Below are 12229 nucleotides of genomic sequence, written 5' to 3'. Positions count from 1 at the left end.
CCCAGCTTTTTGTTGTACATTCACACTCTGCATTAGAACTTTAGTTTCATGTTGTGTGTCAGCAGGCTTCTCCTTCTCTTTGGTTCCCATTCAATGTCAGTTTTTTCAGTATTTGTGACTTTTTAAATTTTAGTAATTTTTTTCAGTGTTTGAAAAAATTCAAAACAAGAAAATTCAAACAATCACCCTGATATTGACCTCAGCCAAACTGTGTCCAAAAATTATACAGTATGTGGTACTTCACGATGATTTCTAAAGGAAACACAGGACCCCAGGTTGGGTCCCTATCACTGCAGTATTACTCAGCCCTCATCAGAGGACCATCTTCTTGCAGGAGATAGTAATTAACACAGAGACCCACACCTGAACAATGTGCCGAGGAATAAGAGACTTTGCCCTTTTTGTTTTGTTTTGTTGTGTGGTTTTAGTTTGTTTGTTTTCAGAGAGAGAGAGAGAGAGAGAGAGAGAGAGAAATAACACTGAATTGTATGTAGAGGGAGAGGAAGGTGAGATCCGGGAGAATATTTTGAGAATATGATCAAAATACAGTGTTTGAAAATTTTTATTTAAAAATTTTGTTTTATTTAAAAACAAAAAAGATACTCAAATTTTGAAATAAGTAATAAAATGTTTATAGACAGCATGATAATGTATGGAGAAAAACTTTAAACATTCAAAAAGACCAGACTGTTAAAGCTAATAAACAAGTTCAACAAAATTAAAAGTCAGTTATAGTTATACCCAATAAATAGTGCAAAAAACAAAACCGAAACATTATTAGCATTGTTGGAATAACTTTTCATTTGAATTTTGGCCATTATCCACGCTTAGTAACATCTAACCCATTCTTTGAAGTACTGATTGTTATTTCTTATTGTTCCTAAAGTTAACTTTCCTTCTTTCCACCTGTTTTCTAAAAATTATTCACTAAGTACATTTTGCTGCAAGCATATGTGGACTTGTTGCATATGTAGACATGAATAATAGATCATTCCCCAAATCAAATAACTCAACAAACTCTAATCCGTGCTTAGAAGCGGTACTCAGAGCATTATGCATGCTAGCAAGTACTGTATTTCTGGCTCCTCAACCAACACACAATTAAGGCTTGTCTGAAACAAACTAAGTGGGGTATGGGCCTCCTGTGTTAATAACTTCTTTTTTTTGAATAGATGAGGTCCTGCAAAGACAGTAGAATCCTAAGGCAGAGTTTTCAGAAGGGCTGTGTTACTTACTTTACTCTTTGTCAGGTAACCCTATCATTTTACCACTTACCATTGTGCCCTCTACATTTGTTTGTCTCTTTCAACTGCTATATGGATTTCATTAGAAGTAGGCAGACTCTGCCCAGAGGATTCCCCAATCCCAGAAGTGCCTACTTTTGTGCATTTGATAACCATCAACAAATGAATGAATTAATGAATGTTATATTTTTAGTAGTTTTATTTTAAAAGTCATTTATTTCAAGTATATAATTTGATGATCTTCTGATAAATTTACAGATCTATGTAATCATAGCACATTCCAGTTTTCTAACCTGCCCACATCAGAAATGTGTTTTTTGAGTTTCCTCTCTTTAGAATTCAATGTTTAGATCTGTACATCATTCTTTAAATTGGTTATTTGTGTTTTTGATATCAAAATTTTTGAGTTCTTTATATATTTTGGATATTAGCTCTCTATTGGCTATTACCTCTTCTTTAGTTAGTAAAAATGTTATCTCATTCTGTAGACTGGAACTTTGAATGATGGTGTCCTTTGTTCTGCAGAGCTTTTCAATTTCATGAGGTCCTATTTATTGATTGTTGATCTTAGTGCCTGTGCTAATGGTGTTCTGTTCAGAAAGTTTTCTCCTGTTGCCAATGAATTCAAGGCTGTTCCCCACTTCATCTTCTATAATGCTCAATGCTTCTGGTTTTATATTGAGGTCTTTGATCCATTTAGAGTTGAATTTTGTGAGTCCAAATAGTTATATTTGAATTCTTCTACATGCAGCCCTACAGTTTGACCAGTACCATTTTTCCAGTGTGTGTTTGGCTTCTCTATCAAAAATCAGGTGTCCATGGGTATATGGATTTATATCTAGGTGTTCAATTCAGTTCCCTTGATCAACATGTTTATTTCTGTGGCAATACTATGTTTTCATTTTTATAGTTTTGTGCTAACAACTTGAAATGGAACATTGGTGATAGCAAAGCAGTTCAGGATAATTTTAGCTATCCTGGAATTTTGTGTTTCCATATGAAGCTGAGAATTGTCTTTTCAAGATCTATGAAGAATTGTGTTGGAATTTTGTAGGAATTGCATTGAATCTATAGATTCATTTTGGGAAGAATGCTGTTTTTACTATATTAATCCTACCTATCCACATTCATGGGAGATCTGTCCATCTTCTGGTATCTTCTTAACTTGTTTCTTCAGTGTCTTAAAATTTTTCTTGTAACAGTAATTTTACTTGTTTGGCTAGAGTTATCCCAAGATATTTTCTATTATTTGAGGCTATTGTCTCAGGTTTTGTTTCTTTTTTTTTTTAATGTTTTTTTTTTAATAATTTGTTTTATTTTATGTGCATTAGTGTGAAGGTGTCAGATCCCTTGGAATTGGTGATATAGACAGTTGTGAGCTGCCATGTGGGTGCTGGGAATTGAACCCGGGTCCTTTGGAAGAGCAGACAGTGCTCTTAACCACTGAGCCATCTCTCCAGCCCCTCAGACTTTGTTTCTTTGAGTTGTTCTACAGTCTATTTGTCATTTGTATATAGGAAGGCTATTGATTTTGGTGAGTTAATTTTCTATCCAGCTTCTTTGATGAAACATTATCAACAGTAGGAGACTTTCAAGGTTACTTGTTTATAATGTTATATCATGTGCAAATGAAGATACCTTGATGTCTTCCTTTCCAATTTGTATCCCCTTGATTTCCTTCAGTTATCTTATTGTTCTAGCTAAGATATCAAGGACTATATTTAATAGTTATGGAGAGAGTGGACAGTCTTGTACTGTTCCTTATTAGTGGAATTTCTTTGAGTTTCTCTTCATTTAAGTTGATGTTGGCTATAAGCTTGCTGTAGATTGCCTTTATTATGTTGAGGTATGCTCCTTTTATTCCCAATCTCTCCAAGACTTTGATCATAAAGTGATACTGGGTTTTGTCAAAGGCCTTTTCTTCATCTAGTGAGATTATCGTGTGGTTTTTGTCTTTCATTTGTTTATATGGTGATTATAGTTACTAATTTACATTTATTGATCCATTCCTACACATTTGCGGTGAAGCCTGCATGATTATGATAGATGTTCTTTTTGATGCGTTCTTAGATCCATTTTGTCATCTGTGTTTTTTTTCTATCTATGTTTATACGAGAAATTGGTCTGTAGTTCTATTTCTGTGTTAGTTCTTTGTATGTTTTAGGTATCAGAATGACTGTGATTTTAGAAAATGCTTTGGGCAGCATTTCTTCTGTTTCTGTTTTATGGAATAATTTGAGGAATATTGCCATTAATTATTCTTTTAGAGTCTAGTAGAATTGTGTACTGAAACCATCTGGTCCTGGGCTTTTGTAGTTGGTAGACTTTTAATTACTGTTTCTATTTCCTTGGGGTTGTAGGTCTGTTTAAATTGCTTATCTAATCTTGCTTTTACTTTAGTAAGTGGTGTGTATCAAGGAAATTAATTTTTTAATATTCCAATTTGGTGGAGTACGGGTATAATGAGAACTTTATAATTTTGGGTTCTTTAAAAAACACAGAAATATTATGGGAATATGTTTTTGTTTTAACCCTAGATGTGGGGATATGGGTCTGCTTCACAGCAGTTGACTATGATTTGTCTCATGCTCTAGCATGCTCTTTAATTACTTAATCCAGATCCTCTATTTTATTCTCAAGTCCTGGTTTTCTGTCTTGTGCTTTATTCATTCTACTTGGAAGCCATTTTTTTTTTTTTTTAGCCTTTTAGCTGGGGTTGAGTTTCCATTTTAAACAGTATAAGTAAATACTTCAATATCACAAAAAAAAAAAAATTAGAGAAACGAAAACAGCTAGCACTTAACTTCATAGGAGCAGGATGAAGTAAAATAAATAAGTAACATGCTTTTGGAGTGCTGTAAAAGTACAGTCATTTGAGCTGAGGGAATGAATGGGAAAAGCCACATGAAGGGAAGTGACACCAACCAAGCACTCTAAGGAACAGAAAAGGAAGCTAGGGCATTTGGCACTAGGAAATTGAATTACTCATTCTTTTTTTATTTCTAAACCAACTCACTTGCTTTTTTTGCACAATAACCTAAAGTAGCTAAGGAACAGTATTCCAGATTTTTAATAAAAAAAGTAGCCACAGTGCCAAGCACTTAGTTTTAAACAGTCCTTTTTTAATTAATTAATTTTAAAAAAATTTAAGTTATTATTCATTTATTACAACTTATTCAATTTGTATCCCGGCTGTGTCCCCCTCCCTCATCTCCACCCAATCCGACCTTTCCTCCAGCCTCTTCCCCCATGCTGATGAGACCTGATAAGCTAGGATCAAATAGAAGGTGGCTTCCCTTTTTATGTTGAGGCAGAGCCAACCATCCAAGGGAAGCCACCTTCAGTCTCTGGCTTCATACTTTGCTCTGTTTTCAGAATTGGCTTCTCATGTATCTTCCCATCTCTGGTTTGTAGCTTTTCACACAGAGGCTCAGGAAAGGGCTCTGGTCTGTAGCTATAGGACTTTGATTTATCTGGAGTTCTTGATTTAATTACACCCTTGCTTTCCAGCCCGTTTACTATTGGTTACAGTTACTGGTACTTCTCAAATACCCCTTTGTTTTCTCTAGAGCACTTTCTTTCTAGTTGTTAATTTAAAAGTTTAATGCAAATTATTTTCTCCTAGCAAGTGGCATACATAACAGTGTAACTTCTGGTCTCCTTTTAGGAGCAGTTGGTCACATTCAGATAGTGTTAACTGGATATTAGAAAGTGCCAGACTCAGTGAGAGATGGGGTATGAGACATTTAAACTTTCCTTCTTTAAACAGAGAGTTATTTTGCTTGTCCTTTTGGAAAGTGGACTACACTGAAACATGTATCCACTTGCAGTTCTTGGGTCCATCCTGGAGCCTGATGGAGAATGAAAGGTAAGTAACACTAGGAGCTGCCTGGGATTTGAGCATCTTCCACATAGCCCACACTAAGAAGGGAGCACAGGAAAACTCCATATAATCCTCTTAGGACTTGTGAGTCCTGCATCTTTAACTAGGTGAACCTCTGAAAAATCTTCTCACCACTTCTTTCAAGGTATCTTTTCCTGTGTATAATTTTCACTATAAAACTATACAGAAGTGATTCAATGTACATAAATCAATAAATGAAGTCCACCACATAAACAGGCTGAAAGGAAAAAAAAAAAAAAAAAAAAAGACAAACCCAGGATCAGCTTATTAGTTGCAGAAGAGACCTTTGACAAAATCTAGCATCCTTTCATGACAAAAGTCCTGGAGAGACAGGAGATACAAGGGACAAATTCTACATAATAAAAGTGAGTTGCAGCAAACGTATAGGAAACATTTACCTGAACAGAGAGGAACTCAAAGCATTTCCACTGAAATTAGGAACAAGACAAGAATGACCACCTTCTCCGTGCTTATACAGTATAGTATTTGAAGTCATAGCTAGAGCAATAAGGCAACTAAAGGACATCAAGTGGATAGAAATGGGAAAGGAAAAAGTCAGGATATCTTATTTGCAGTATGTATGTTTCCACTAGGAAATCTCTACAACTGATAAATAACTTTCATTAATGTAGCAAGATATAAAATTAGCACAAAAAATTAGTAGCCTTCTCATCTACAAATGACAGACTGAGAAATTGGGCAAATAGTGACTTTCACAATCGCCTCAGAACAGTTAAAATATCCTGGGCTAACTCTAACCAAGCAAGTAAGTAACTTGTATAATAAAAACTTTTACACACTGAAGAAAGAAATTGAAAAAATAAGAAGATAAAAAGTTCTCCCGTATTAATGGATTAGAAGAATTAATGTAGTGAAAATGGCCATCCTACCAGAGGAGAAATTTGCCTCTTGGAAGATAACGAACACAATTCTGACAGTTTATCAGACCACCTTGTAAAACAGACCTGAACAGAGATAATGGGAAGTGATGGGCAGGGTTTCACTTGACTGTTACTGCCTACTGATGTGTGTCCCTTGCCCTGTATTTAAACATACATCTTATGTTAAGACCCTGAAGATTGTTGTGGGAGTCACTGGAACTCTTTTATTTTGTTACTTTTCCCAATGTGACTGTAAATCTCTTTTTTCTGCTTTTTCACACACATGCACATACACACATGCACACCTTTTTCTGGTCTTCATTAAGTGATTAAAACTAGCCATATGCTTATTTCTTCTTAGAAAATAATCATTTAAAATATTTAAAGCTGGGGCTGGGAAGATGGTTTAGAGGTTAAGAGTACTCTTTTAAAGGTCCTGAGTTCAATTCCCAAAGCAACCACATGGCAACTCAAACCATCTATCATGAGATCTGGTGCCCTCTTCTGGCTTGCAGGCACACATGCAGGCAAAATACTGTGAATAATAAATCTTTTTTAAAAAATTTAAAGCTGTCTTTTTCTGCAAGTGTGGCTGTGAACTTGCTGAGTCACTCCTGTATTTACACATTTTAATGAAATTATTTTCCCTTTTAAAAAATTCTGTCATAATTCTTAGAATTGTTATCATAACTATACATTTGTCTTATTCAGTCATCTGTTTTTGACAAATATAAAATAAGTTGGTTTAACCTTCTTTAATGTGTAAGTCTTAGAGGACATAACTGAGAATTCACTCATTGCTGGTCTCTCATCCAGCTCTTTTTCCTTTCTTTCCTTTCCTTGGGTCACAAAACACCAATGTTAAAGATCACATAAACCAATTGCAAAGATTATCAAGTCCCTTCTTTACGAATGACTAAACTACTTAAAAGAGCCAGAGTAATTTGCCTAAAGCGACAGAACTCCAATGTAACCATAGTGGAATTCTGATCAGTGTTTTTAGATTTCAACTTGAATGTGCTATCAGTTATGAGAAGCTATTTTTATAGCAACTCAACAAATTTTGACTTTCAGGAAGTGTAATAATTAAAGAAGGATTAGCCTTTTACTGGTCTGGTAGTTTGCAAAAATTATTGGCAGGCCTATGGTGGTGTTCCTAGGACCTAGTACGGCATTTGATATCTAGTCCATTGTTCTGTCATTTACATGTAATTATGTGTCCTTTCTGTGCCTAGATTCTTCTAAACCTCATAATTAGTGACTTTAATGTCTTTTAGATTCAATATTCCTAAAGTGTGCTTGAGTCCCTTTGGGAACTAGAATAAGTTATTAGAGCCTTGCAGATGTGCGTGGTTGCTACGTTCTGTCATTTTTGCTTCCATTGATAGCCTGCGGCCTCAGCTGCTGAGCTGTGAAGGAGCTCAAACCTCCAGGGTCCATTAGATTTAACTTGTTTACTGCATTGATATCTATATGTTAAATGACAAGAGAGTTCAGGTTATTGAATAATTTAAAATTCAGCTCTAATTGGTGTCATATGACCTGGAAAAGGCCACAGCTGATGCCAAGAGCACGCTGTGAATTTCTTATAAATTATTCATAAATTAGTTGATTCATTTGCCCGAGTGTCTTGCTAAATGCAAAAGTTTTTAAGTTATAACTGATGATATAACACCTGTAAGTATTTAGTTCATAATGCTGGAAGGTAATCTACCTTGATGATCTTCTAGCAAAATCTGCCGGTGTAGGAGAGTTAATTGCACTGAAGAGAATGAACATTTATTTGGGATGAGATGTTGGCAAACCACACAGTGCAGCTGTTGCACTACACATTTTCTGTCAGTTTGACAGCTGGTCCATGTATAGTGTTAAAGTGCAACATACCATTCTGTGCTTTAGTCACATTAACTCCAAAATATTCTGGGAGATACAGTGACTTGCACTCCCCCATACACACGTGTACATACACACATGTACATACACACATGTACAATACTACTGATTTTTTTTTAAAAAGGAGAAAATTTTGAAGTTCAGAATTGATATTCATCTTTTAATAAGTTGATAAGGAGGAAGAATAGAATTGTTAACACTTGCCAAGATAGGAACATTATTTATCATTAAAAAAACACATACCAATAAGACCGGTTGGTGTAATACTAACTATTCCTGTGGATAAGAACTCATGAGTGTACTGGAAAGAAACAGTTCCTAAGTATCCAAAGTTAAGGTGATGACAACAACATATATCTCAAAGTGGACATTGGAAATCTTACAAGGTCCCACTCCTGAATGAAGAGCTTTGGGTAATTAGTGACTGCTAAGAGAGGGAGAATGTGCCTTCTTCATCACCCTAATAGTTATGCCTAAGTGATCAACCCTAAGCACATTCACAAATGAGCAATACTAAACAGACTCAGCAGACTGAAATGTGTGTACGTAAAACTATAGTTATAGAAGAGGTATGAATTTGAGAGGATGGAGTGGAAATGAAGTAAATACACAGTACTCATGTATGAAATTTTCAAAAATGCAACTTTAAAATGAAATATTACTGCTGTTTCATTTATACTCTACTTGTTCTTTTACAGCCAGAGATTATCCAACTCTATTTCTATTACCATAGTAACAGCTGTTTGTATATGGATAACTGCACAAAATAGAAATATAGGATTTTTTAAATGTAAGAACATGGGAATATCCTATTCATGCATGCACTTTCATACATGTGTATGTGATAGCACTCATGTTTATAACATGTATGATCGTATAAAAACTTAAGGAAATTTTCAACTCCATTAATTTCTTAAATTTCATTTTTAGAAAAGTCTTCATGACCTAAGTCTTTTTACACCTTTTTTCTTTACTTGATTATTGTATGAATGTGGATGTGCATGATATAAGTTTGATGTGGGTTTGGGTATGCTGTGGCTCATGAGTGGAGATCAGAAGACAACTTTTTTGAGGTGGTTTTCTCCTAAGTCTACATAGGTTCGGGGGATAGAAGTCAGTTTTTCAGGTTTCTGCAGCAAGTCTTTTACCCACTGAGCCATCTTGCCAGCCCTCTTCTATTGATCATGAATCTTTTTCTCTTCTATGGCATTTTTCCACTCAGTCTTTACTCTATTTCTACCAAGTTAAAGAACATAATTTTCCAGCTCTGCTGTAAACCACAAGTGCCAGTATTTTTTTGTGTGCCATGGAACCCATTGTAAGCTATGTCAAAAATTTCATTGGCAGAAGTCATTCCTCATGGCCAGTGATGGTGGCCTCCTTTGTATAGAAAAAAATCCTAAAGTGCTTCAATGGTGAATACAAATGTTTTTATAAATGGTAATCACACTCCCTTAATTTTTAATGCAGTTTTTTCCCAGCATTATGTATCTTAGTTGGCATATATTTCTGCAAAATTTCATTTTAACTTCTGGTTTAGTATCTCATCCCATGTATTATCACATTGAACGCATACGAAGAGCACCACAAGGCCCTTGGTTTAGGTGTTTTGATTGGTTGAGATTTTTGTTTGTCAGCTCAGGCTGACGTTGAATTCAGGATTCTCTCTACTCAGCCTCTTAAGTGTGAGTACTGGGATTATAGTCTTATGTCACTACACTCAATGACATTATTTACTTCTCTTGTTGGGTTTGGAGCATATCTTAGCATAGAGGATTTTTTTTTTCAGTACTAGAGATTGATCCCAAGGCCTTCCACATGCAGTGTAAGTGCTATATGATTTAGTTCCATCCTTAGCTCTGTTAGAATTCCTTAATCAGAGGATGTAGTCACCAAATTTAGTTGACAAGAGCAGGCCAAATACAGCTAACTACATGGTTTTATAAAACTAATGAACTAGTTATATTTTTATAGGGTTATGGACAGGACAAAAATATTTCAGGAAACAGAAAAATCATGAAAAGGTTAACTGGAGCACAGCTATGCACATTCATTTATTTTCTCTTGCTTTTGTGCCACAGGAAGTAACTGAGGTAGTAAAACCTAAAATGTTTAATGTCTGACTTTTCAAAGAACAAAAAGGTCCTGTAGATTTCTACAATCTAGATGTAAAAGTGAAAGAATTACAGCTATTTGTAACACTAAGGAGTTAAATTAGCAAATGTAATATTGGGCAGTGGAAGCAAGGTACAAAAGAATATGTATCATATGACGTCATTTAGATGTAATGACCATCCAGGCATTTTTCTTACTATTGTATATTGATAATATTAGTCTGTGCATTTATATACAGTTATTGTACTCTAAAGTATAATAATTGTTGAGAAAGATGGAACTGGAGAGATGGGCCAGTAGTTGAGATTACTGGCAGTTCTACTAATAGATGTGGTTTTGATTCTCAGCACCCACAGCAGCTCACAACCATATGTGTAGGGGGATTGGACACTCTTTTCTGACCTCAATAGGCACCAAGTATACAATTGGTACATATATATGCAGGCAAAACAAATAAAAGAAGATTAATTTAAAAATTTTCATTGTAAGAGTATGAAGTAAAGGGCAGGTAGGGCATGTCTCATGAAATGTTGATATGAACTTGGGAAAGTTGTATTGTTCCATCAGACCTCATTTTCTTATCCATAAAATGGTAATTAAAATAGTTGCCCCTGCCCTCAGGAGGCAGAGACTGGAGGATCTCTGTGAGTTTGAGGCCAGTCTGGTCTACATAACAAACTACAGGACAGCAACTACTACATAGAGAGACCCTGTCTCCAAAAGGAAAAAAAAACAAAAAACTGTCTTGTAGCACTATAGAGCTGATACTAAGATAATACTAAGAGTTACGTACATAAAACATTTGACTCAGTATGTTCAAGGTTCTAAGTTAATAATTGCCTGGTAAAGTGATCAATCCTCACTCAGAAAGACAAATGGGATGGACTTTGGAAGAAGGAGAAAACAGGAAACAGGACAGGAGCCTACCACAGAGGCCTCTGAAAGACTCCACCCAACATAACTAAACTTTGGGCAGAGTGCAGGGAATCTTATGAAAGAAGGGGGAGATAGAAAGGCCTGGAGAGGATAGGAGCTCCACAGGAGAGCAACAGAACCAAAAAATCTGGGCTCAGGGGTCTTTTCTGAGACTGATAATCCAACCAAGTACCATGTGTGGAGATAACCTAGAACCCCTGCTCAGATGTAGCCCATGGCAGTTCAGTCTCCAAGTGGGTACCCTAGTAATGGGAACAGGGACTGTCTCTTACATGAACTCAGTGGCTGGCACTTTGATCACCTCCCCCTAAGGGGGAGCAGCCTTGCCAGGCCACAGAAGACAATGCAGTCTGTGATGAGGCCTGATAAGCTAGGGTCAGAAGGAAGGGAAAGACCTCCCCTATCAGTGGACTTGGAGAGGGGCATGGGAGGAGATGAAGGAGGAAGGTAGAATTGGGAGAGAATGAGGGAGGGGTCTACAACTGGGATACAAAGTGAATAAACTGTAATTAATTTAAAAAATAAACAATTAAAAAAAAAGAATTGCCCTATATGGGGTTGAGGATATAGATCAAACGTAACATGTTTGCCTACTCTACCACTATTGGTTCAGATGCCAATTACACACACACATGTCCCAGTACACCCTAAGTGACAGGTGTTTGGGGAGCATATGACTATTCAGTGGTCATTAACATGATTTTTCAGAGCCAAGTTTTCTCATTATAAATAATTAACACAGATTTCTTCCTTATTTTCTGTGATGGTTAATGTTTGTAACCTGACAGGCAATGTAGTCACCTGGGAGAAAGCCTCCTGACATGTGTATGAAGGACTGTCTTGAATGAGTTAACTTCTGGCCATGCCTGGAAGGAATTATCTAGATAGGTCAGGTGATAAAGAAAAGTTGTTCAGTGCCATTTCACATGATAGAAACATAAAAATATGGTGATATTTCTCTACATGACAGAATAACTAAAATTAAAAATGCATGACCAAGTGTTAGTAAGAATGTGGAGCAACTGAGAATTTTGTACTTTGTTGATGGGATACAAAATAAAGTGACCTTGTTATTTTCTAATAAAAATCATGCATATCTTTCACCAGAGTCTAGATGGGAGAGTACACCTGATCCTCTCCTCCACAAACCCGACACAACCCGAGATCTACCCGCAAACTACAGTTTTGCACCAGAATCTGAATCTTGAAGGCCAGGCAAGCCCCCCTGTGTCTTCCCTACTTCATTCCTTCTAAAG

General features: G+C 36.0%; 1 protein-coding gene across 5 annotated transcripts in view; it reads left to right on the top strand.

Annotated features, from left to right (window-relative positions):
• The window catches only part of Kiaa1328 (KIAA1328 ortholog), a 226847-nt gene that overhangs the window by 101102 nt on the left and 113516 nt on the right, over window positions 1-12229 (top strand). For 2 of the 5 annotated variants that reach the window (XM_055625415.1, XM_055625417.1), the window contains exon 2: window positions 5014-5112. The exons of the other annotated variants lie outside the window; for them this stretch is intronic. The gene's annotated coding sequence lies outside the window, so the exon portion shown is untranslated. The remainder of the gene's footprint in view (window positions 1-5013; window positions 5113-12229) is intronic. 5 annotated transcript variants of the gene reach the window in all.

Source organism: Psammomys obesus, unplaced genomic scaffold, assembly GCF_907164565.1.
Source record: "Psammomys obesus unplaced genomic scaffold, mPsaObe1.curated_primary_1811, whole genome shotgun sequence".
Lineage (NCBI taxonomy): Eukaryota > Metazoa > Chordata > Mammalia > Rodentia > Muridae > Psammomys > Psammomys obesus.
This window is presented reverse-complemented; position numbering and strand designations above follow the sequence as displayed.